Raw genomic sequence first — 25,414 nt, 5'->3', positions numbered from 1 at the left:
CGTTTATTTTTGACGCCACACTACGGTCGCAGGAGTACTTGCAGTATGAATTTGTTCATCCGGCTCCTTTAGCAATGCGGCCTTTGGAGGATTTCCATTGTATCATTTACACTGATGGTTCGGCGCAGTTTGCGCATGGCTCTAAACATGCCTACGTTTCCGCATGCGCCATTGTGGTCGGTGCCATGGTGAACGATGAGTTCAAGTCCAGTGTCGTGCGGTGCAGACACTAGGGGACTGCACCGCACAATTAGCAGAACTTCGTGCTCTGATGCTTGCATTAGAGTACGCTAATCCTTGTGTGACAACACTTATCGTAAGTGATTCTTACTACTGTGTCCAGTCTTACAATGAGAGCTTGATCTTTTGGATTCATAGTGAATTTCGTGATTCCGAGGGTAGCACAATAAAACATAAAATGATCTCTAAGGAGAAGTTGCCCCTTGTGTTTGTGATTCATACTCTTGGCCACCAGCATGTCGGAGTCCACGCTGTCGGTAACTCGCTTGCTGATGAGGCGGCGAAGTCAGCAGTATCAAAATACTTAGTTGCAGCAGTTACACGGTCCAAAAGTAAAATAGATGATGACATCTTGGCGGCTGTAGCTGCCACTGGGAAGGGAGGTAAATATCCTGCGGGGTTTCCTTCGAAGTACACATACTACTTAAGTCCCGATAAGGTTCCTTATGTGAAAATTCCTGATGATGGTGAACGTTTGATTCCCAACATGGACCGCAGGGCTACGTTGATTACAGCGGCGCATGAAGGTGTGGCGTCTGCGCATGCGGGCGTCTCGGCCACTGTAACTCAGCTACAACAAAGGTTCTGGTGGCGGGGACTGTACAAACAGACGTGCGATTATGTCCTTCAATGTGACATATGCCAGCAGATTAAGCCTTCGACTGCTGCGCGTCCGCCTCAGACACAGTTGTACATATCTAATAGACCACTGGGTTGCGTTTAATTAGATCACTGCGGTCCTTTTTCTTCTGATACTGCGTATAAGTACATCTTAGTAGCAGTTGATTCATGCACACGCTTTGTGTGGGTATGGCCCCATCACAGCGCTGATTCACGGACTGTCATAAGAGATTTGCGTGTCTTTGTAGGAATTTTTGCCTGTGGTACCTTCCATTCGGATCAGGGTCCGGCTTTCGCCTCTAAGGCGTATAAGGATGCTATGATTTTGTTGGGGGTCCAAGTCAAGTTTTCGTCTCCGTACAGACCTGAGGGTAATAGTGTAGTGGAACGAATGAACTGTGACTTAAAGCAATCTTTGACAGCTCGAATTATAGGCACTGGCAGAAACTGGTTGGCCCATCTCAATGGCGTGCAGCGTGCTCTTAATAATCTCCCTAGAAGGTCTCTGGGTGGGCGGACCCCATACGAAATGCTCTTTGGTATCAAGATGTATGTACCTGACCTCGACGGTTTAGACTACGTGGCCCAGGCCGCGGCCTTTGACGTAGATGAACATTGCAATGTTTTACAGCATCTACAAAAGACCAGAGACAGTCTTGCTAAGGAACATTTGCCCTCCACATAGGATGTTGCATTGCAGATCCCGGTAGTTGGCTGGCTACCCCAAGTTGGAGAACTGGTTCGAGAGAAGATCGATAACAAGAAAGAGTTTGGTCCTTCATATCGAGCACCGGTTCTCGTTCTTGGAGTGAAGGGCATGAGAACAGTCATTTTACCACCGCTTCCAGGTCGTAAGGAAAACAGATTTATCTCTATTGACAATGTCAAGATACACAGGGTAGCCGATTCTTCACAGCATGACACCGGCAGTCTCCTGTCCTTCAATTGTGAGAAATTCTGTGTTGGCCATAACTTCTAATGCTGAACCAGAGGTGGCCCTCGAGATGCCTGTTATTTCCAATCCTTTATTAAATAGTTTGACTGTTAATGACAATGATGACCTGAATTACACCTATCCAACTGATTTATCAATGCCCGATTTGCAGACTCGTTTGGCTACGGAATCCAGATTCTCTTTTGACTCTGTTTCAGTACATTCGAAACAACTCTCACGTTTTGCAATTTATGCCACTTTATTTAAAAAACATTTTTTGATTCCCCCTTGGACATATATTTGGGTGATACTTTTTTCAATTTATCTTTTTATGTCAATTGGTTTTGTGTTTTATTTTTTCCGTCTGATCGATGGTCACTATGTCAAAGAGAGAACAGGAATTCGGCACCTTAATGGAACATTGGCCCCACTTTCCTCATCACATTCAGCATAAAGACTGAAAAGAGACTTGAATGTTGTTAACATCACTGCTTGGCCTGTTCTTGATGGGATTGTGTGGGATGCGTTTAGATTTTAAATCCATGGCCCCACTGAAGTGATTAATGTTTCTAATGTGCTTTGAGTGAACATGGGGGATGTAGTAAAACAAAACATACGTTCTGATGATTGGGATATTTAGGCCGTGGAAGCACTATTCTCTGATTTGAAATATTATGCTGCCTTTGATGCTGAAGATTTATATTTAGATTCCGTTAATTATGGTGGTTTGTTTTGCTTTTAACATTTTGATAATAATTTTCTGCATAAAACGAGTTCCAGGAGGGTTACTGTAAATTACACTCAGTGGGAACATTGCCCAGCCCCGTTACAAGGCATCTCTAGTATTTATTTGAAGAAGTTCACTTATTTCACTGACTTTAATCAATCAAGTCCTGAGTCCGTTTAATTTAAAATGACACAAAAGCCCATGTCCAAGGTTAGACTTACCGATACTAAATTGTTGTATTCGAAGTCCTTTCTAGACAAATTAGCTGTTGAGGGCTATGAGCTATGGAAGGAAACCATTGACCTTAAATCAGATTGGGGTTCTAAGAGTTGGCAGGTACAAGGAGCTGAGGCTTTTCACCGTGCATGTCTCATTCCGAATCATATCTTGTTTTTAATTCAACTATTTAATTCAACTATTTCACAGACATGCTTTGGCTTGGCTACTTCAAAAAGATTGAATACCCCTATTATTCCTGATTTGGAAGAATATTCCGGTTGGGATAATTACACTAAATTGTCCATTCGAGATTTGCAAACATTGTTGCATAATTCATCCTTTAACATATCCAGTTTGGATCCTAAGGGTTGGCTATTGTGGCAAAAGAGCTCTGAGTCTTGCCAACGTCGCTTTCTTGGGGTAAGTGAAGGTTTTACGCAAGTTAGGCCCCGTTTTGATGCTGGTCATACTGTCACCACTTACTCAGTGGACAAATTATGTCAGAATTGTCTACAACATTGGCTGCAGTTAAACTACATCTGTCCCAGTTAAATGATAATGTGGATTTTAATGATTTTATAAAAGGCCCGGCAAATGGTAGATCTAAATGATGGATTTATGCAGTTTACAATGAAATATGGAAATTTTCTCAAATTGAGGCTGCTAAACGCCTAAGGGCAATTGACCAAGCTAATTTGGAAAAGGTGCTTGCAGTTGTCGATAACAGTATTAACATGCTTTCTTCCAGAATTTACACGTTGAATAATATTGTTTCTTCTGTTGTTGACATTGTGAATGATGAGGTGTCTGTATTATACCATGGTCAAAATCAATTGCGTTCTGTAATGCTGTTTGCATGGTTCCAAATCTCTATGCACAGTTCTGTAGGAGAACGGAATCCATGCTACAGAACCCACGAGCAAAAGTTTTAGTTGACAGTATTCTAACTGAATGGTTCAGTATTTCAAGGGGCACCAGGCAGCGCTGTCCCCTGTCACCTTTATTGTTTAATTTATATATTGAACCCTTTGTGTGCTCCCTTAGAGAAGATCCCCTCATCAGGCCTTTTAAGATCACGGATCTGGAACTTAAGTTCGCCCTTTATGCCGATGACCTTCTCATGTACACTTCCGATCACGCAGAAACAATACCCAGGTTGTTCGAACTAGCTGAGGAATTTGATAAGATTGCGGGCTACAAATTAACAAAGAAAAAAACGAAATAATGAGTAATTGCGCAACACAATACAGGGGGCAAAGGGTCAGATGAGATATTTGGGGATCTATCTAGCGCAGAAGCTGATAAATACATCAAAAATCAGCTGGGAGAAGGTTTCTAAGGAGGTTGGCAGCCTATTGTCATGCTGGGCGAACCTGCTATTGAACATCTATGGGAGGGTCAACCTCGTAAAAATTATAATTCTGCCCAAGTTAACCTTTTTGTTTAATTTAATTCCACTTTCCTTTAACATTAGGGATCTTGCTACCCTCCAAGGTAAAATCGGTTTGTTTATATGGGCCACAAAAAACCCAGAGAATAGCATGGAAAAAGCTTAGGAGAAGGTTAAAGATAGGAGGATTGGCCTTACCTGACCTACTTTCTTATTGTCACGCTTTTCATTTAAAAAACGTTAGAATTCTGGCCAATAAGGCGGACTCTTCCTCTTTGGGCCTTCTATTTCAGGCAATGCTACATGATGGTTTGCAGGGACAGGAGTTTTTCCTTTATAAATTTGGCGATCCTAAGTTTCACAGAAAAGTCCGACTTAAGATCTTATTGGCTGTACTAAATAACTGCGGGTATATTAGGAAAGGTTTGAGAATACCGTATTATATGGCACAGGCCCCAATCTGGGGTTCCTCAGGTACCACCGAATGCCTTCAGGACCAATTGTCATAACCACTCAGACTAGCAGGTATCAGTTTATGGGGAGATCCTCAGAAAGACTCACAACTTATCAGCTGGGAATCAATTTCAAACTCAACTAGTAGGACACTGACGAGATTTAAGTTCTATCAGCTGTCTGCATGGTGGGCAACGCAGTCATGGAGCAAAGAGGATCTGAGTATGATCATGGATTCCATCTCTAGAATGGGTCCATGGAAACGCGAAGTATCGTTCTGGTACGGGGCCTTGGTAGATACAGGGGATCGCCTGGATTCGGAGTTGGGGAAACATTGGGGCAGTATTTTCTCACTTGGATGGTTTGTGGAAACTCAGGTGTGATTCTTTTATTATGTTACAGGCTGTGGTTAAACCAGCTACCCTCAGGAGGAACCATCTGTACACTGCCTACAGAGTGTACTGGACTCCTGGGAAACTGTCTAAGGTGACTGCGAGGACCTACCACTTTCCCAGATGTAAGTACCCAGCTGTGGATGACCTGCATATATTTATGGATTGCCCGAAGATCTGCTCTTTTTGGACTGAGGTATGTGGATTTCTGGAGGACGTGCTGCTTAAGCAGATTGAAGTAAGTGCAAGGTTAATCTTCTTTGGTCTTCTGCCGGATTATTGTATGAACGCTCCAGCCTCGAAATTTGTATTCTATGTGATAATCATTGCTAGGGGGGAAATTTGTAAAGCCTGGAAATCGGAAACTCCTCCTTCCTTTGCGGACTGCCTACAGAATATTATCATGATTAGCCAATCAGATATGGCCTGTGATAACTCTAGTGCCAATAAGATCTGGGCGGCTTTAGAGACCTGAAGGGAGAAGTAAGATCAGTCCTATGATTATGCCAGAGGTCTGTCGATCCGGTCCTCCTTAGTAACATACGATCTCCCAGGTGTTGTGAACAGGAGTGGGACCAGGATACAGCCGCACCTCTGGGTGAACTCTGCCTTTCCTTTCAGGCCCTCCACAAGGGCGGTCATCAAATGGGTCTGTGCGAAAGTCGTGGAGGAAACCCATCTAGAGCGTTTCTGATGGCACGTATGAGGACAAACGAAAAAAAGATCGACTACACAGGCATGGGCTTAGAGCGGATGACAAATGTGATAGGAGTGGGTCTTCTGGGGCACATTTCACTCACATCGCATGGGATTGCCCAGCACTACAAAATTATTGGACCGAGGTCATAGGAGCATTGCGGGACATGACGGAAATGCATATACCCATGACACCGCTACTGGTAATACTGGGATACGTAACACCTAAGAGAGTTAGGAAATTGATAGCATTGGGGATATTAATAGCCAAAAGAAGGTTGGCCATAAGATGGATGAGAAGTCCAGTTCCTACACTCACAGAATGGTGCTCGGACCTAGCATATTGTAATACACAGTCTGATAATTATAATAGCCTCATACCGACACGTTCTAGACCTAAGGATATATTGGAACCGTATCAAGCTTACCTAGCTCAGAAAACAGCTACAGTGAATGAGTTGGAGACTCAAGATAAAAATGGGGTTGGCTAGGAGACCTGATGCTGGAAGATCTGAGGGGGTGAGCATCGTAGGCCCGACACTTAGGACTGCAGGGCTCGACAAATCCACTCGCCCGCTCGCATTTGCGAGGGAGAATGGATGAGGACGAGCTATTTTTAGGTCCTACTCGCCCTTTCTGGCGAGTAGGAAGTCAAACTAACTTTTGTCCTCTGTCTTTGAAAACAGAGCAAAAGTGTCAAGATAACATGATTTAAAGGCATTTTTATTGCTCATTAAGGGAATGAGCAATAAAGATGCCTTTAAATCTTGTTAACTTGTCACTTTTGCTCCGTTTTCAGAGACGGAGGTCAAGTGGGTTGCAGTCAGGTCGAGGGGATTTTCCATGGTACTAGACCAGCAGGACTAGTACAATTTTTCGGATTTGTCGAGCCCTGGACTGGTATGGAGTAATAAAAATATAAAATGTGCAGTGTAACTGAGGTGCGGGGTTGGAGCCACTTGGAAGTCATGAGATGCAAATCTATGCATGTGTATTAAGTCAAGATGAGATAGATTGTTTTCTATATGTTTCACAGTAACAAAGTACTGCAACAGAAGATAAAACATTGTTGAATGCCAAATGTAAGCACATGATGATGGTTAGGGGGCTACTGAAATGATGGTAAATCTGAAAACAAGAAATAAAGTTTTAAAAAAAATAGATACCCTCCATCTTCAAATGCCTGTAAACTAGGTACTAATTTGGACTTCTAAAGTTTATTACAGGACACAATCCTTTGTTCTACTTTACCAAAAACAACATGCTCACAAATTCCATACATTCCTAATTTACATTTCTCTATTGCTCCTTTCGTAAACATACCCTGAACCTCCGTGCTTACCAACTCCTGTTCCTTCTGAAAAATGAACTCTCTTGGTTCAATCTCTTGGTTCAATCTCTTGTGACGGAAAATCTCTGAATTCTATTGGATATCCCTGAACTGCCTGTAGAACCCATTGATCCTTTGGTTCCTCCAATTCTGTAGGAAAACCCTAATCTTCCCCCTATCTTTCTTTGGGTACAACCAGAACAAATCCTCATACTTACCTTGATTTCCTTGTCTGAAACGAGCTCTTCCTCTGGGTTGACGTCCTCTGACTCATCTTCCTCTTTGAGGATAAAACCCATTCGCTGAATGGAACCCCGTAAATGAGGGCCTTCCAAAGGACCGATATTGGGAGCTTGTATTGAACTGGCTAGAGAAATGTCCCCTTCCTCCAGGCCAGTCAAAACACCCCTCCAAAAACACTCCTTAGTGAACTGTGCATTCTCAAGGCTAGTAAAGGTGGACATGTATTTCCCCATTCCTTTCACTAGTGCTTCACCAAACTAATATACTTTCGGATCCTCGCTAGATTCCTTTCTGGCAAATTCTTTGGGCTGATATTCATGAGAAAAGCTTTCTGCCATAATCGCCGCATTTGCATTCCCAAAGAAACACACCACTCTTTGCGACCAACTTCTTAGGTGCTCTGTACCTATAGAGACTGAATATGTGTTTTGGCTTCTTCAGCCATGTCAAGTATCCTAGCCAGTGGCCCAATAACGTCCAACAAACGATCCTGGCACTGTTTTAGCACCCTTCCTAATACTTTACTGGGATCACGACCCATTTTGAATACAAAATTAATCTGATCGGATCTAGATCTGGGGTTGTGTAAGCCTTATTATGCAACACTGGGCTAGAACACTCAGCCCGCATCACAGATCTAGCTTAAATTTCTAATGGCTTCTTTATCCACATCCCAATAAACTCTACCACATGTGCAAGCAGCCACCAGTGTGCAATTCTTGGGTGCCTAATTAAATCTTGGTTGAAAATATCAGGACCCTCAGGGTCTTTTACTAAATCCCTCTCTTTTCTTATTTCTTACTCTTTATCAAAATCCAGATTCAAAATTTCTGTATCCAAATTGTCATAGACAAACTCATCAAAACACTCCATTTCACGTCCATATGAATTGTCATCATCAGGACATTCCTGAATCTCGTGTGCCTCTGAGGACACCCTCTTTTGTGCTGCGTTGAGCACCTTCGCTTTGTGTGGTGCCAAGACCACACTTCTGCCAGGCAATAAACCTATCCTCCTCTTTCTTTATATTCTTCCTCTTAATTTTCCTTTTTCCTAACATGCTAGTAGCATGATCAGTCTCCTCTTCCTCCAACAACCAAAATTCCTCTTCAGAAGCATCTGCACTCTTCCTTTTCCTCTTAAACACTGAACCTACAATTTCCTTAACCAATGTTCTTACCTCTTCCAGTACCATTTTTTTCACTAAATCATTATTTGATTCCATTCCCATAGGCCCACCCTCTTCACTAATTTTGTTCTCCAAAATTCTATAACCTCTCTATAATAAAACTTCTTTTCTACTAAAATCTTCCCAAAAAAGAAAAACTACTTTACTCTACTCTTTTCCATTTTTTTTTTTAACTCCCACCAACTCTCACCAAGCATTCAATACACCTAATCACACTCCCTAAAAACAAAAGTCTTCAACTTACATGCTAACGACTCATCTCTATAGCAACCATGGACACTGAATGCTGTTATTTCTGTTTTTTATTTTTTACTATCTCATGCCACAAATACTCACTCAGGATTCAGTAATGTCAGCGCGTTTCTTAAGCACCTACGTCACTGCTCTACAGAGCCCGCAAGGACCTGTAGTAGACGCACCCCGAGCCCGCCGCACGAACCACTGACATTCGCGCATTCCCATTGCCCAACCTTACTACGGAGTTCGGGAATGCCCAATCTAGACGTGAGCTTGAACCTCTCAGAATAGAAGCTCCTCCGTCTCACACTGCAGCATCTTTGCAATCCGACACAGAGTGAGGTAAACTAACTCCTCTATTCAATATTCGCCCATTTAAAGTTAACCAAAACCTCAAAAGCATTTCAAATATTCAAAAACATCTATATGTATACCGGATTACTCAAAACCCTTTTAAACTTAACAAAATCATTAAAAACTTTCCCATAGATTTGGATAAAACTAACTAACCCTCTTAACAATAAAAGGCATACCTTAACTCCATACTTCATAACCGAACACATTATAATTAGATTTAAGTAAACAACAAACATTCATATTGATTAATTTTACAAAACCAATCAAGTGCTAGCAGATACTTAACTGACAGGAGCAACAAATAATAGATGAAGATAGCTGCTGTGTTCTGGTTTAAATGGACGGTGGTGATGTTCTAATTCTGGATTTGTAGGTGTGCTTAAGAAAATGCTTTATTGGCTCAACTTCTTAAAAAGAGCAAGACTGACAAGACTGGGCAAGGAGAGTGTGCTACCATACCTCCTCGGCACAAGCATCTGTCCTACGATGAAGCTGCCGCTTGGGGAAGACCTTCTGTTGCTGCAGCAGGGTAAGGTCTTGCACCCAGGTCTGCACAACCTGCTGCTCCATACATGGAGACTGAACAGTGGCAGGTAATTTCATGAGATACTCATGCCAAAGTCTTCCTGGCACCTACACGCCCATCTTCAAAGTCGGTGTACACAGTCTGATGGGGCAAGTTTTTGGCTTAATATGGCAAACTTTGGATGGACCAATATAGGCCAAACTATTGAACGTTGTATTTGTTTTAACTTTTACCCAGAAAGAGCTTGTGGTGGGAGCTGGTAAAGGGTATTTATTGTCTCATTCTGCTTTTTTACAGTTACTAGATCAGCCTTCTTCGGTCAAACCACCTGTTGTGATGGGATCTCTTTTTTTTGTCAAATCTGTTTATTGGCATTTATATATTTCAACATTACAGTAGGTGCGCCATTGCAAATAGTACAGCTCTTCAACTGTGCCCGGTTGTCAATACACAAGCAAGGTGGCATATCCATGAGGCGCTATAACATTACACATAGATAGCAAGTAGGTTAACCTTGGGCGCCTGGGCATGTCAGAAGCATAAAAGAGTCAATGCGCCCTAGCCCTGTGTGCCGAGATGAGTCTTATATGTGTATAACAACTGCAAAAAGTCAGGAACAACAAACTGCGGCACTGTCACAGAGATACATTACATTTCGTCCCCATTCCCATCCCCCGGTCCCCCCCTGCCTTTCCTACCCACTCGCCCCAAGCGCGCATGTCTCTATTTCTACTGCTTTCTCGCCGCATTTTTATGTGTGTTGTGCACCACTCAATGTGTCAGACGTGCTGCCTGCTACGTACCCCACCCGTCACCCGTTGTGCCTGCCTAGTCCCCTGTCACACCCTCGCCTGTGACACCTTCTGCTGCCTGCAGAGCGTTGAGCATGCGTTCCCAGTGTTCCGCCATAGGTTTCCTACGGAGCCCCACTATTTCCTCCCTCCGCATGGCAGTCCAATGTGCCCGGGCTCACGACTGGAGGGACAGAATCCATTCCCGTACACTAGATGAGTCACTCGCCTTCCAACTCCTCATGAGGAGGCGTGCTGCTATTATCATCCCCAAATCCAGGAAGCGGGACGATGCCTTATTTGAGAAGTTGGCCTGATATATAATGTTCACTATTCTAGTGAGCACTCTGTATCAGTCCAAACAACCCTTATGGTGATTGGTTGTAAGTCAACCTTATAGACCAGCTATCCTAGTAGCATGGATACGAGCAGTCTTCGGGCTAAACTCTAGAGGGCGTGTTAAGCCAGCTGTTATACCATCACATATACCCCTTGAACACCAAGTGAAAGAACACCACACAAGTGTTATGAAAATAAACAGTGTATTTATTTAGATCACAACAGCCCTGTACTCTTTATGAGGACAGGGTACTAAGCACACAACAAAACTCTTACGAAAATACTTTAAGTTGCACAATTTACACAAATGCCCGAGGGGCACGGAAAACCATATACTATGAAAGTGGAATGCGAAATTACTAGCAGGTAAGTACTGGACTAATAGGCTTTGGAATCGCTAGGACTACGTTACTGAACCTTCAGATTACTAGTAGGAGGCCTAGGGGACTCGGGTGCAGAGTGTGCACTCTCATGCGGGATGCGGGACAAAGTCTATGGGAGCTAGTAAAAGCAAAGTTAGTGTTCTCGGGCGAACCCGACTAGGTAGGTCGAAAACGACAGTGGATCTGGACCCTTGGATAGTGAGGCTATGCTGGGGCACCGAAATGCCGAAGTTACCTAGCCCAGGGGCTGCGGCTGCATAGGTCTGAAAAGACGTCGGGAATCCTCGTTGACGAACCAGGAGCCTGAAGAAAGAAGTTGCTGGCAGGCGACCAGTGAAGATTGTTCGAAGTGATCCAAGCCTGGATCGTAGATGGATGACACCTGAAAGCAGAGGGGACCAAGTTCTTAATAACTAGCCAGTGATCAGATGGGCACCAGGATGGCACCGGATGGTAGTCACCTCGACCAGGTGAGTGGGCGACGCTGGGCTCTGCAGTCTCACGGACCAGGAGGCGTTGTCGGCGACCAGGATGGAGGTGCGAGCTGTCCCACAATGGTTTATGCTGTCGACGTCGCTGGACCCAGGATTGGGGCAACAAGTCTTGGCAAATTCAAGCCCACGCGGTGGACCTAAAATGGCGTCTGGAGTGGACCAGGAGGGTCCGGGGTGCTCCTCTTTTGGAAGGGAGCAAGGGCCAGTCTGGAGCAACCAGACTAGCAGTGGTGATGTCGTCGGGCGTCGTCGGGAAGGCCACAAGCCAGCGGGCTAGTAGCCAGACAACGCGGTGAGCAGCCAAAAAGCAGAAGGGCCCCACGCAGATCTCGTGGATGCTGGGGGGCTGGACTTCGGTGCTGGAGCTGCTGAGGGTCGGGGCTTCTCGGACCCCAAAGCACTCACCAGAGGATCCCTCAGCGGTCGTGCTGGAAAGAAGTCGTGCAGTTCTGATGATGGCCGGTCCCTCGAGGTCTTGTCGCACCTACGGTTCTCAGCTTACCTGTAGAGGTAGGTAGAGGTCAGAGGTGCCAGGGAAGCCGGGTCTCGTCGAGCTGGTCAGTCGGATTCCGGAGGAAGGACGTGCAGCAAACCGCAGAGTTCTTAGATGGTGCCTGCGGATGCAGGGTGACTACTCCTTAGTCACAAGGGAGAAATCTTGAGAAGAGTCGAGAGTTCCTTTCGTGGAAAGTAGTTTCTTGATTCAAAGATGGTCTAATTTGGAAGGGTCCCCGCTCCTGCCTTTATCCTAAAGAAAGGGGTGGGTACGCAACTAGGTCCTGCCCTAGGGGTGGGACCAGGAAGGGGGGTGGTTACACCCCTCTCCCATGCCGGACTTTCCCCAGGCCAGTGGCTGGTGTGCCCCTGGAACTGGTTCTTGATGGCAGATGCGTAGTGAGCACCGGGGTGCCACTTGCAGTCACCTTCCTGTAAAGCCCTGCCTACCCAGGATACACAAAACCCTGTCTGGGATGGTGCTAGCACCGCCCCTGACAGGAAACCCTTTGTCCAAGCTCCCCTCGCTGGAAGGACTCCCAGCTGCAGGGGGTCAGACTCGTGTCTGTGGTGGCAGCATCCATTTTGTGATGCTGAGGCTTGAGTTAACTTTAACCGGGGTTCACAGTTACATACATGTCGTGTCCCTCTAGAAGGGTGGAATGCTAACCCCGTCGCCAGAATTGGCGAGGGGTTAGTATTCTAATTCGTATGACACCTTACTCGACATGTTTTGATAAAGCAATACCAAAGATAGCATTTAACCGCAAGGATTATAATGCACTTAAGAGTATATGGTATGCGTTATCATGGAACAGCTATTAGGACTTGGTTCCGCAAGCTGCAAACGGGCTCAGCTCATGCCAGAGCACCATCTCACACGATTCCAAGCACTCTGCCTTCAGGATTGTCAAGGCCCGCCATAGGAGTGACTGATAGGAATCTGTGTGTCCATTTTTAGGGTTAGATATAGGTATACTATATCTAAAGCAAAGGGTGTTTACACCACCTTGCCCCAGCTGTCGTGCAGCCAGTTGTGTCAGATTTAGATGGCCATCCAGGGGTGGCATAATACATGCTGCAGCCCCTGGTAGGCCCTGGGTAAACCTATGCCCTGAGTTACAGGGTCTGATAAGGTGCCCAGCACCAATTGGAAATGTACCTAAGGTACATGGAATCCATTTTAGAGAGAGAGCAGTAGGCCTGGGGTCCTGATTGGCAGGGCCCCAGGTCAACTAAGTCGGAAAACCAGCAAAACACCAGGCAAAAAGTTGGGGGCAACCATAGTCAGGTATCCACCTACCTACACCTTATACTTAGGTGACCGCTTGAAATTATGTAAGAGGTACTCGGGACAGTCACAAGGGATGGTGCGGCCAGTGCACTGCGTAAGCAGTACACTAATTACCCTCCAGTAAGTGCCGAGCCCTGAGCAGTGCCTCAAAAGATGAAGAAGGTCTGCATTCACCTCACCGCATCTAGGGCAAGACGCGTCAGCCCTGTGAAAGTATTTATTGATCAAGTCGGGGTGAGATAGGCCCTGTGAACTATGTATACTTGGATTTGGTGGAAGCGCATGTTTCTGGGGATGCGCACCAGGCTTTTAAGAATCTTCTCCCACTCTTTATCCGCCAGCGCTCGCCCCATATCCTGCTCCCACTTTCCGAGGAGTGGGGCCAGATCTAGTTCTGTATGCGTCCTTAGAGATGCAGTGAACCACTTAATTAGATGCCTGCCCCTACCCATGACATGTAGATATTGCACGGTCAAGTGCTGCGCTGGCTCCTCCGCAATATCACCCCACCTAGCTGCCATGTGAGCCGTGAGGGAGCGATGTATTAGGAACTCCCCAGGGGGAAGCCCAATTTCAGTGACCAGCGTCTCGTATGGTATCAGTGCTCCATCTTGATACAAGTCACCTAACGTCTGGACGTCTGCTTCCCGCCACTGCTCAGCATGGAATGCGTGAGGACCCCCTCTCCCCCCGGCGAGCCTTCCAGCGGCACCGCAGGTGCGTATGGGAGCACCGTTCTCATACGTAGCAGTGCCCTGCGGAAGCATTTGAATGCCACCTCCAGCAGTAGTGGGGCAGGGCGCGCCAGTGCCGCTAGCGGATGGAATAGCGCGGTGATCCGCTCCAGGGTGTAGGGCGGCTCATTCGTGGCAGTGTCTTCTCTCCCCCTGTCCAGCGGGCGATCCACTGTAGCTGCGCCGCCAGGTAATAATGCTTAAAGCAGGGAGCGCCTAATCCACTTTTGTCTGTGGGTAGGAACAGTTTCCCGAGAGCCAGGCGGTGCCGGGACTCGTTTCAAATAAAGTCCAGCAGGACCTTGTTAAGTTTGGAGAAAAAGGAAGCGGGTATGAACAAGGGCAGATTTGCGAAATAGTACAAAAGGCAATGGAGCATAACCATTTTGGCAAGGGCCACTCTGCCTGTGGGCGTCAGGGGGAGCGTGGACCAGAAACCAATCTGAGTATTGAGCGCCCAGATTTCCGTCGAGCAGGTCTGCCGGCTGGCGGTAGATGTGAATCCCCAGATACTTAAACGTGTCTGCTCTCCATTGGACTCGCGTGCCATGAAGGCTATACTGCGGATCGGCTACCTCGCTACTAAATGCATAGAGACATGACTTGCCTGTGTTTACTCTGAGCCCTGATAAGCCGGCGAAGCGGCTCAACAGGTCGGCCAGCATCTCCGGTATGCGGCTAACGTCCCAACGAATACCAATAGGTCGTCAGCGTATAAGGACACCTGATGAACGCCGTCGCCGAGTGGAAGACCATCCACCAGAGTTTGTCTCATGGCCGCAGCTAAGGGCTCCATGGCCAGCGCAAAGAGCAGCGGTGACAGAGGACACCCCTGCCCACCGCCACTGCCTCTGAAATATATGGCCCCAACCGGACGCGGACCACGGGGTTCCTGTACAAGAGTCCCGCCATCTGTAGGAAGTTTGCTTCCAGCTCATACTTCTCTAGCACTGACGACAAGTAGCCCCACTCAAGGCAATCTAAGGCCTTTTCTAGGTCCAGCACCAGGCACCCCGCTCTGGGCCATGCCTTCGTTGCTTCCGCTGCTACCCTGAAATACCTCCTGAGGTTCAGGGACGTGGACCTTGCCGGGACGAACCCGTTTTGATCCGGGTGGACTAAGTGCGAAACTCCCGGCGCCAGACACGCTGCAAGGATTTTGCCGAAAACCTTGTAGTCGATGTTCAGCATTGCCAGTGGGCGGTAGGAGTCTAAGGACATGGGGTCTCCGTCGGGCTTAGGCAGGGACACTAAAAACGCTTCTCGCATAGATGGCGGGAGCTGACCCGCATCAACCGATGCCCTGTACAACTGAAGGAGCTGGGGCGCTAGAATGTCCTTATTTGCTTTATAGTATTTGGCTGGCAGGCCGTCAGGCCCCGGTGTTTTCCCGGTCGCCAGTGCTTGGATCGCATCTCCCACTTCTTCTAGTGTGAGCGGGGCACCGTGCTCTGCTTTCTGGCTCTCTGTGACTGTAGGTGGCGCAACAGACTCCAGGAATTCAGCCAGTATATGTGCATGGCCAGTACCTCGGGCTCTATAAAGGTCCCGGTAGTTGTCGGTCAGTGCCCGGTGGATCACGCGTTGCGTGTATACCACTGTCCCTTCCCCTGTGCGAATGGCACTAATCGGGGTGTTGCCTTCTGTTTTTTGCACCAGCCAGGCCAATAGGCCACCAGCTCTATCTGCCTTGGCATGCGCCTTGGCAGTATGCGCTGCATAATTGTGACATCTTAGTCGTTCGATAAGGACTGCGTGCTCTCCACGAAGTTTGTTCACGTGCCTGCCAGTCCCCTCCCCTTCCCTCTCGTATCTTAGGAGCTCGGACTCTATGCGGGCCAGGGAAGCGGACACATGTGCGCGGATGTTCCACGTGGTACCTGTGCAATGCCCACGGACAGTCGCCTTGTGGGCATCCCATTCCACCATGGGATCGCTTGCCGATTCCTTGTTCTCTTCAAAATAGGCTAGAATGGCCGTGCCCAGCGAAGACCTAAACTCGGCGTCCTCCAATGCGGCTGGCGTTAGCCGCCACGTGGGGACCGGGGGTCGGTCCGCCTCCCAGCTCAGCTGGAACCATAGGTGGTTGTGATCTGAGTGCGTTCTACCTATGTATTCCAACTTAGGAGCGGGAGCAGGGACTGGGAGCCTACTATTCGGTCCAGGCGGACATGGAGATCGTGTACTGATGAGTAGTATGAGTAGGTTTTGTCTGTAGGGTGCTCCGTGCGCCAAAGATCATGTATGCCCCAGTTCAACAACCAGGCCCGTAGAGCCTGCGCTGTAGATGTCGCTGCCACCGCGCGGAGAGGCGGGAAGGAATAGTCTAATTGTGTGTCAAGTACCATGTTGAAGTCTCCGCCCAGCGGCCAAGGGAGGCCCATGTACCATTGAAGGATGTGGTTCAGAGACGCCAGGAAGGTGAGCTGATCCGTATTAGGGGCATAAATGGAACCCAACAGTACCTCCGGACCATTGAGCCTCCCCCTTGCAAAGGAGTACCTCCCCTCTGGGTCCGAGTGTCAGCGCATATAAACGGGACGCCTGCCCTCACCCAAATCAAGGTGCCGCGCACTTGCGCTGAGTAAGTCGTACCATGAACCTGCCCTCTCCAGTGTCTACGGAGTTGATCCAGTTCTACTCGGGACATGTGTGTCTCCTGCAGAAGCGCGATTCCCACCTTGTGGCGCTGCAAATAGGCGAAGACAGAGTACCGGCGCGACGGGGTGTGCATGCTGCGGATGTTCCAGGTCATGATGTTGGTGCACACCATAGTCTGAGTCATAGTACAGCCCACCGGGGGCCCAGGGGGGGTGCCATGTTGGGCCAAGGGACGGGCTCTTGGGAAGAAAGCTCTAAGTGCTGCTTCTGAAACATGTAAACCAGAACGAACAGTGTAACATTATGGGCAAGTTCCCAACAGGGCATGCGTCCAAACTAGGGAATGAGTCTACCTCTTAATGGAACGTGTCCGCATCGCAAGTGTATGCGGTGAAGCGTGCCGCCAGCAGTTACATCAGGGTGCTCCCTGTCCTAGGGCCATTAGAGCTTCTGAGAGGTGTTTGGTAAGAACTGATCGGTGAAATGCACCAAGCTGGCATGGGCCGCCAGCGGAGGCCACCCCGCGCGCCAGACGCTAAACCTCTTCCAAACTAAGATCTGGTGGTGCATCTGCGTTGCGCCAGCAATTCTTAATTCTTAATTCCAAGTCTGCGCGAGGCACTAAAGCCAGCAACTAATCATAACAGCGCGCTGCAGCAGGCACGTAAAGGATACATTTTGCTGAACACATCTCAAGTCTGCCACCAGTCACATTATGAAGTCAGCGTATGGGGCGTCACCACAGAGAGTAGTGTCATCCGACATCACAGTGGATGGTGAGGACGATCCACTTGCGCCCATTTTGCTCTGTTGCATGTAGTCCAGGGCCGCCATTTGAATTCACCACTCCCAGTGTCGCGACCGCCTCGAGGGCCTCTTGCCGCTCCTGCCGCATCTTCTCTGGGCTGGGCGCGGCCTGACACAGGCCCGCGCCCCGCCGGGTCCCCCTCTTCCTCCTCCCCCTCCTGGAGCGCTGCTCTTGCCATCCGCCCTCTCCCGGGCCCGCTGGCCTCGTCCCCGACCACTACCCGGTCTCCTCCAGCTAGTCCCAGACCTCCGATGGAGCCTCGAAGAAGCGAGTGCCCTCCTTGGTGACCACCGCAGACGGGAGGGGAATAACAACAAATAGGGCAGTTCCAGTTCCCGCAGCTGCTTCTTCACTGCCAGGTACGAGCCACGTCTCTTCTGCACTGTTGCTGTGTAGTCCGGAAAAAACATCACGTGGCTGTTACCCACTTTGAGGTCACTCATCTTTTGAGTATCTCGGTCCCGATAGTTGAGGAGCTTGAAGAGGAACGGGCAAGGCCGAGTTCCGGGTCTCTGAGCCTGCGCCGGCACCCTGTGTGCCCTCTCCACCACAAAGTGCGGGGACAATGTTCCAGCCGGCAGGATTGTCCGCAGCCAAGTCTATGTATATTGCTCAGGGTCCTTCCCTTCCTTTCCCTCCGGCAGCCCGACCACCCGGACATTGTTGCGCCGAGAGCGCCCTTCCGCATCCTCGGCTCGGTCCTCCAGTGTGTGGACTCTGTCAATCAGGTCTTGTAGTGCTGAGGCATGGCTGTGCACCACAGGCTGCAGTTCTTGGACCGTCTAGCGCTGCGCGGCAACTGACTCCGACAATTTATGGTGGTCCGCATGTAGTAGCGTGAAGTCAGATGTGTCTTTATCTATCCGTGCTTCCAGAGAAGTCTTGGTTTGCGCTAGGGTAGTTCCAATGCGTTCCACCGCCGCCAGAACAGTGTCCATTTTGGCTGCCAGGGTGGCTGTGGGATCCATGGCTACTCGCCTCTGTTCCTGCTTGGGGTCAGGGCCGCTCGCTTCCTGCTGCTTCGCCTGAGATTTGTCCCGAAGCCTCCCCATTGCGAGCTGCTGCGCCGTGGGCAAAAGGAAGGGGGACCTTCCGCCCAGATAGACAATATTGTGCGCTGGTTAAGAGGAAATCAGCTGGGTTAGGCCTCCAACGCCAGGCGCCGCTGCCAAAAAGCTCAAGGACAGTCCGTCGCCCAGGTCAGCTCCGACTCTCCTTTGCGTGCACCTTACCACTCGGGCGTGTGGGTACGTACAGCGACTCTCGCCGAGATGCACCCCAGCTCCAGCAGCACAGGGGGGCCCCGACTTCCTGCGTCTGGCGTGGCCCCAGTTCCCAGCAGTGTCAGCGAAGGGGGGGTGACTAATACGGCCTAGGGGTAGAGGCCGCTCAGCTCAAAAATGACCAACATTGCGCCCAGGACAAGATGGCGCCCATGTGTAGGATGTTGTGGCTTGTCGCACTCTCCTCGCCTCTCAATCCGCGGCCTCCGCTGCCTTCCTGCGCCTCCCAGTCTCAGCTCCACTGTCCGGTGCCCCCGCAGTCGTGAAGCGGCTCAGTGTATGGTGGTTATGTAGTGTCCCCCTTCCCAGTGACCCCCCTGGTGACGGCAAGCAACACCAGTAGTTCCACACGGCAACTTTCCGTGCCAGCTAACAGGCGCTCAGGTCGTCCGCTGATGGGCGAACACCAGGACCAAGGCTCGTCCTTCCAGCTCGTTGGTGGACCGTTGCAGTGCTCCGCGGGGGTTCTGCAGGTCCCACTGCTGCAAAGATGGGTGCGCTGCGGGCTGTGTCTCAACCTCCCTCCGCACTGCCGCCTGGGTTGGGGCCGGCCGGTAGCTGAATCACTACCTCCGTCGCCCTCTCTTTCAGTGTAGCTTTCCTGAAGGCGCGCTGAGGGGGGCACCCCTGCCTTACTGCAGTGCAGATTGGTCGCAGCTCTCCTCCGCCGCCATTTCCAGGCACCCTGGGGTCCGCCGCTTTAACTCCAGTCGCGCCGGGCTCTATTCCGGTAGACCCTCTTGGCCTCCCCGGCCGCCACACGTCTACTTCCCGCTCACTCTGGGGCCACCGCTGCTCATCACAGCACGTTGCAGAAGTCCGAGCCTCTGGTCGGGGCTCTACTCTCTGCCCTCTCCTCCATTCAGTCGCCTGGATTCCTCCTGCGCACCAAGGCCCCGTGCGGGTTTCACGCCTTCCCGGCCTCCCAGCGCCGCCTCAGTTTGATGGCCGCTCCTGCGTCACCGCCGCTTCATTTCTTGCCGTGTTTCGCATCGGCAGCTTCCCCAGCCGTTCCCACGTCAGATCCGCCCGGTATGGGGAAAAGTAAAACACTCTCGCAGGATAAATTCAGCGGAATTCAGGGCCCTACGGACGGAGCTTTAGAAAGTCGCGTCCGTCATGTTGCCTGGCTGGCCACGCCCAATTGTGATGAGATCTCTTAAAGGTTTCTGCTGAAGCCCTTTATGATCCCACAGTGGGACTTGAATTTGGTTCTCATTTATCTAATGTGTACACGCTTGGAGCCAATGCATGGTGACTATGCTTCTTGACCGTGAAAACGGTCTTTTGTGAACATGTGAGTGAGCACTCTGGTGCTGAGAACTTGAGGAGCATTTCTACCTTAAGCAGTAACACCTTTCCATGTCAGGCAAACTTTTACCCTTCCTCACCCTTCGAAAGATGAAGAAAGGCTCTATCGGCTCTGGACCCTAAGAGAGGCCTCAGTTTCTACTTGATCACAAGGACCACAGATACCTTGGATGGGCAATCAACTCCTTGTGGGTTTCTCTGAAGCCAAGAAAGGCAAGGTACGACTTTTCAGAAACAAAACATCTTTTAGGTGGCTAATCCTGTGTATCAAAATCTTCTACATGTTAGCTAAGTAGCAGCCTCCTGTAGGGATTAGGGGCACGATTCTACCAGGGCCAAGGCTTCTACAACTAAAATGGCAAGCAGAGTGCCCGTCCTAAATAGCTGTCAGGATGCACACATACACAAAGCACTAACTATAGCCTTGACAGTTAGTTCCAGCGGAAAGGGTATTTTGCCTGTTTTTGATCTTAACCATTCTTCCCACCCACCACCTGGGGAGGTACTGTTTCAGTATCTAGTCACAAAGTTATGAATGTGCGATTAGAAGCATCCATCAAAAGGACAAATTACTTACCTTTGGCAATGCTCTTTTGTTGGATACTCTATCTTAACGCGGATTCTTTATGACCCTCCCACCTCCCCATCTGTAAAATTGACTCTTTTCCATCTAAAAGGGTTCCAGTCTACAGATCGTCTGAGGACGCAGACAAGGCTACGAAAGAAACTGACTTCGCCACACATGGCCTTATCACTTCAGAGCAGAACTGCATTGATGCGAAGCTGCAGTACACCATCTATAAAAACACAAGTACTGCTTTTGAGTTTTCTGGTGCCAGTCTGAGGGCTGGGGAGTATTCACTAGGTGAGGATCCGGATGTTAGATACAATATCGACCAAAAAGAATGTTACCAAAGGTAAGTAATTTGTTTATTATTTTCATGGAAAGAAGTGGCTGCAAGACCAGAGGGGCATACAGCAAAGGTTAAATACTATTATATAGTCTCCTGGGTTCAAACGTTGGGCTTGGAGGGCAGTGTTACTAGGGTCACTGATGTGAGAATGAATTACGTAGAGTGTAATACACAAGAAAGCAATCTCAGCCTTCTTGAACATCATGTAGAAGCAAATGTAAATTGTAAATGTAAATTGATACTTGTATAGCGCACTACTCACCCGCAAGGGTCTCAAGGCGCTTGTACGAATACCGCTGTGGAACCCACCCTGGCTTTCCCCGTGAGGCGTCCACCCCCAAGGTGGAGGCCAGGCATCCTTAGCGTTGTGGGGGCCGTTGTGGAGATTAAGCAAGCTATTGCCCAGAGTTGCAGAGTGGGACTCCATGATTGGAATAGGCACCGAGGCGAGAATGATCAGGTCCGTGGAATTTTGAGCCCAAGACCCGCCAAGGAGGGGAATTGAACCCTGGTCCCGGGCTAGACCTCTGCATCAGGGTCTGCCGCTCCAACCATTGAGCCACAATGAAAGCACTAGATGCATGCTTGAAAGGCAGCTTGCCAATGCTGAACCAGTGCTACATGACTAGTATATATTCAATACCTACACAAAGTGTTGCGATTTGAACCTCATAAAATAAACCCTTTCATTACCACATTTAGACTTTGCTGGTAACCAGAGATGATAAAGAAATGCAATACTTTGGCAACTGTTAAATGTGAGAAATGCAGGCGATCTGCAGGTGTTTAGTAGTGGTACAGTGCTGCAAGACTTTTAGAACTAGATCTTCCAGGAATTTCAAGAGGTACTGGGTGAGCAACTGGGGAGATGGCCAGTCATTTACTGATTATGTTTGGAGCATTAGATCAAGAGGCGAAGACCAGTAAGCAATAGAAATCACAAATTGTTTATTGATTGATTAATTACAAGAATTAGCATATGGAAACATTGGAAAGATGCTAGTCCTCCCTATCGTTTAGACTGGGGACACTTGGCTTACAGGATAGCTAAAATAGATTAATCCTGTCCATCATTGGCTCCAAAACAGGCTTGGAAACCACACTTGAATTGGAACAGCTTAAGGTTTGGTCTTCTACCTGATTATTAAAAGGTGGACGCAGAGGTGGTTATATCACTGTCTGTTCTCTGAATAGCACTAAGTCAATCAAGGTTAGTATTGTTACCTGCTGGTTTTAGCTAATATCAGACCTTATAAAATTGAGATGTGCTAGATCTACATATACTTTTCTGTTGCTGACAACAAATAAGAGAAGGGATCATCCAATTTTGCATAACTCAGAAGTTAGAGAGGTACTCCAAAAAAAACAAAATGACCGGGTATGATTTCTTTGAAACGTTAAATGTATTTATGTAGCTCTTGAAGCGCTTTACAGCGACTCAGGAACCCAAGGTCAATGAGTAATCAAAGAGGTTATTGTTGGGTATTTTGAATAGTTGTGCTCCCAATGTTGCATGCTTTTAATATGGTGCATGCATTTAATACAGTAACTTTGTGATAGAGTATATAATACCAGTTAGGTGTAATCAACAGTATGGGATATGTGGTTTCAAGTGACTGGTTGGTGAGATAGATAGGATGGTGGAGATTAGATAATGTTAGCTTACAGGGAAAGTTTATAAAGAGGAGAGGCTGTGACCTATGAAATGAGGAGAAATGAGAAATAGCATTCAGAGGAAGGAAGGTAAGACGGGCGTCACTCTGAAGAAAAGAAAGGCGAGGAATCTAGCAGACGTTAATCAAGGTCAATTATTTAATAAGAGTTTTTAGAGTTTAGTGGGAGGCTTTCTGTGATAACAAGCAGTCCGATGATGTGAAATGTAGAAATAAAACATAACACAGTGCTCCGTATCCAGGGCAGAAAACATGAGAGTCTGAGTGTACATATCATTTAAACATTAACAGCCCTGGTCTGCTGTGTGCCAAGCATAGGGCAGCCCTTTAAAAAACAGTCTGCAGTAGTCCAACCCTAGTACAGGGTCTGTAGGCTTCACAAGGGGAGTTGGTGCAGAAAAAGGAAAAGGGTCTTTTTTTAAAGATATTCCCTCACTATTTTATATTAAAGCATTTTTTTTAACCACACTCACTAGAAAGGTGTTATATGGCACTAGCTGAGAGTGTCTCACCAAGGCTTATTTATAATTATGCCATGTTTGGATACCTAATCCCATTCTAGGTGGTTTCTACAGCACAGCAACACAACTGCTGATAGGAAAAGGTACCTACAGATACACAAACACTCTCAATAGGCACTTGGGATGTTTATGTGGCCAGAGAAGTTTATGCATTGTATGTATAAGTGAAGAAGAGTAATGTAGGGCTGTGGGTTCCTTTTTTGAAGTCCCTGGCCTGATCCTGTGCACCAGATTGGGGTGATGAACAATAGTTACTTATCTGTAATCTGTGGCTCTCCAGTATTGGTGTCCTTCATAGATTCACATGCCTGAATCATTCCCCGTCGTCAGAGTGGGAGTCCCGCCTAAATCATTCCCCGTCGTCGGAGTGGGAGTCCCGCCTGAATCATTCCCCATCGTCGGAGTGGGAGTCCCACGGTACATAAAAAGCAATAAAATGCCATAATAATATAGAAAACCTTGGTAATACCTAACCAGGAAGTGAAGTAGCCCAAGCTACAGGAGAAAAAACTTCCACACTCATGACTATCCTAGTCATTTTGTACAGCCCAAACTGCAGCCAATCAGGCGTCAGCACCCACCAGAAGGTTCTCCTCAGAGGCTCAGGCTCTCAGATTTTCTCGCACAGGAGTGATGGTAAGCAAAGTAGCCTATGAGCCGCTGCTGGGAGGTGGGTGGGTTGCATGTGAATCTATGAAAGACACCAATACTGGAGAACCACAGATTACAGGTAAGTAACTAAATATATATATATGATATGTTATGTTATGTTACTATTTTGTCAAGCGCAACAGCTGCCCCAGCAAAGGGGCGTCCCGGCGCTAATGATCCATAAGATTATAGACAGGGGACGGCGAGACTGAACAGAGAGCCTTAACAAGAAGGGAACAGAAAAGGCTTCACAGCCTTCCGGAAGGCAAGCATGTTGTCAATGCCCCGGATGGTCACCGGGAGGGAGTTTCAGAGCCTAGCTCCCAACACCCGTAAAGAGCGGCCACCCATCCGGCAAAGCCTGCTTTTAGGGATGACTGCAAGGTGCTGGCCAAAAGAACGAAGATTTCGCTGCGGTACGTAGAAGGATAAAAGGGGCCGCAAAATTTCTGGGCTATGCAGTTTAAGGATCTTGAATGTATATATATATATATATATATATATATATATCACATGACCATATAATAGAAATATATCACATTCCTAAAAACATGAAAGAATGCAGTAACATGAGCATGTACATAATAATAAGCATGAAAAAGCGTCTGAAAAGCAGTAAGAGGAGGAGGGAAACAGAGGCTAACTTTATCTGAAAAGATTACGCAGAACTGCTTGACCCACTGAAGCATCAGTCTTGCTGGCTGCGTCCAAACAATAGTGTTTGGTGAAAGTATGCCTGCTGGCCCAGGTTGCCGCTCTGCAGATGTGCTGAAGAGGTACTCCAGCGAAAAGAGTAGTCAAGGAATACATGGCTCTCGTTGAATGAGCCCTTGGTGTTGTCTGCAAAGGTCTTCCTACTTGTGTATGACAAAAGTCAATAGCTGCAGAGATCCATCTTGCTATTGTTTGTTTAGACACTGCATGACCTTGACGAATAGTTCCATAGGCAACGAACAATTGATCCGATTTGCGCATTGCAGAAGTCCTTTGTAAGTAAAAATTCAAAACACCTCTTGATGTCTAGTGTATGCAATGCCCTTTCAGCAGGGGATTGCGGGTTAGGAAAGAATGTTTTTAAGACGACTGGCTCATTCAAGTGAAAGTCCGAAGGCACCTTAGGCATGAATTTTGGATTTGTGCGGAGCACTACTGAATCGGAAGTGAACTGCAGAAAAGGTGGCTGGACTGTGAAAGCTTGGACATCACTGACTCTTCTAGATTAAGTTAAAGCCAATAAAAGTGACACCTTCCATGTTAGAAATGTCAAATCCACTCTGTGAATTGGTTCAAAAGGATTGCGCATGAGTTGCGCTAACACTACATTTAGATGCCACGATGGCGGTGGACGACGAACAGGAGGGAACATTCTGAAAAGTCCCTTGAAGAACTGTTGTATTTTTCTGGAAGAATAGAGTGAAGTGGTACCTTTAAATGGCTGCAAGGAAAACCTTTAGAGTCGCGTGCGATAATCCCGACCTTGCCAGATTTTTTTTTTTGATTTTTTTTTTAATTTGTTTTTATTGCAGAATTAGAAACCATAGCATACAATTGCACAACCAGTCCACTCA

The sequence above is a fragment of the Lissotriton vulgaris genome, chromosome 2_1 (genome assembly GCF_964263255.1).
Source record: "Lissotriton vulgaris chromosome 2_1, aLisVul1.2, whole genome shotgun sequence".
Classification (NCBI taxonomy): domain Eukaryota; kingdom Metazoa; phylum Chordata; class Amphibia; order Caudata; family Salamandridae; genus Lissotriton; species Lissotriton vulgaris.
The sequence above is the reverse complement of the archived record's forward strand: the minus strand, read 5'-3'. Positions refer to the sequence as shown.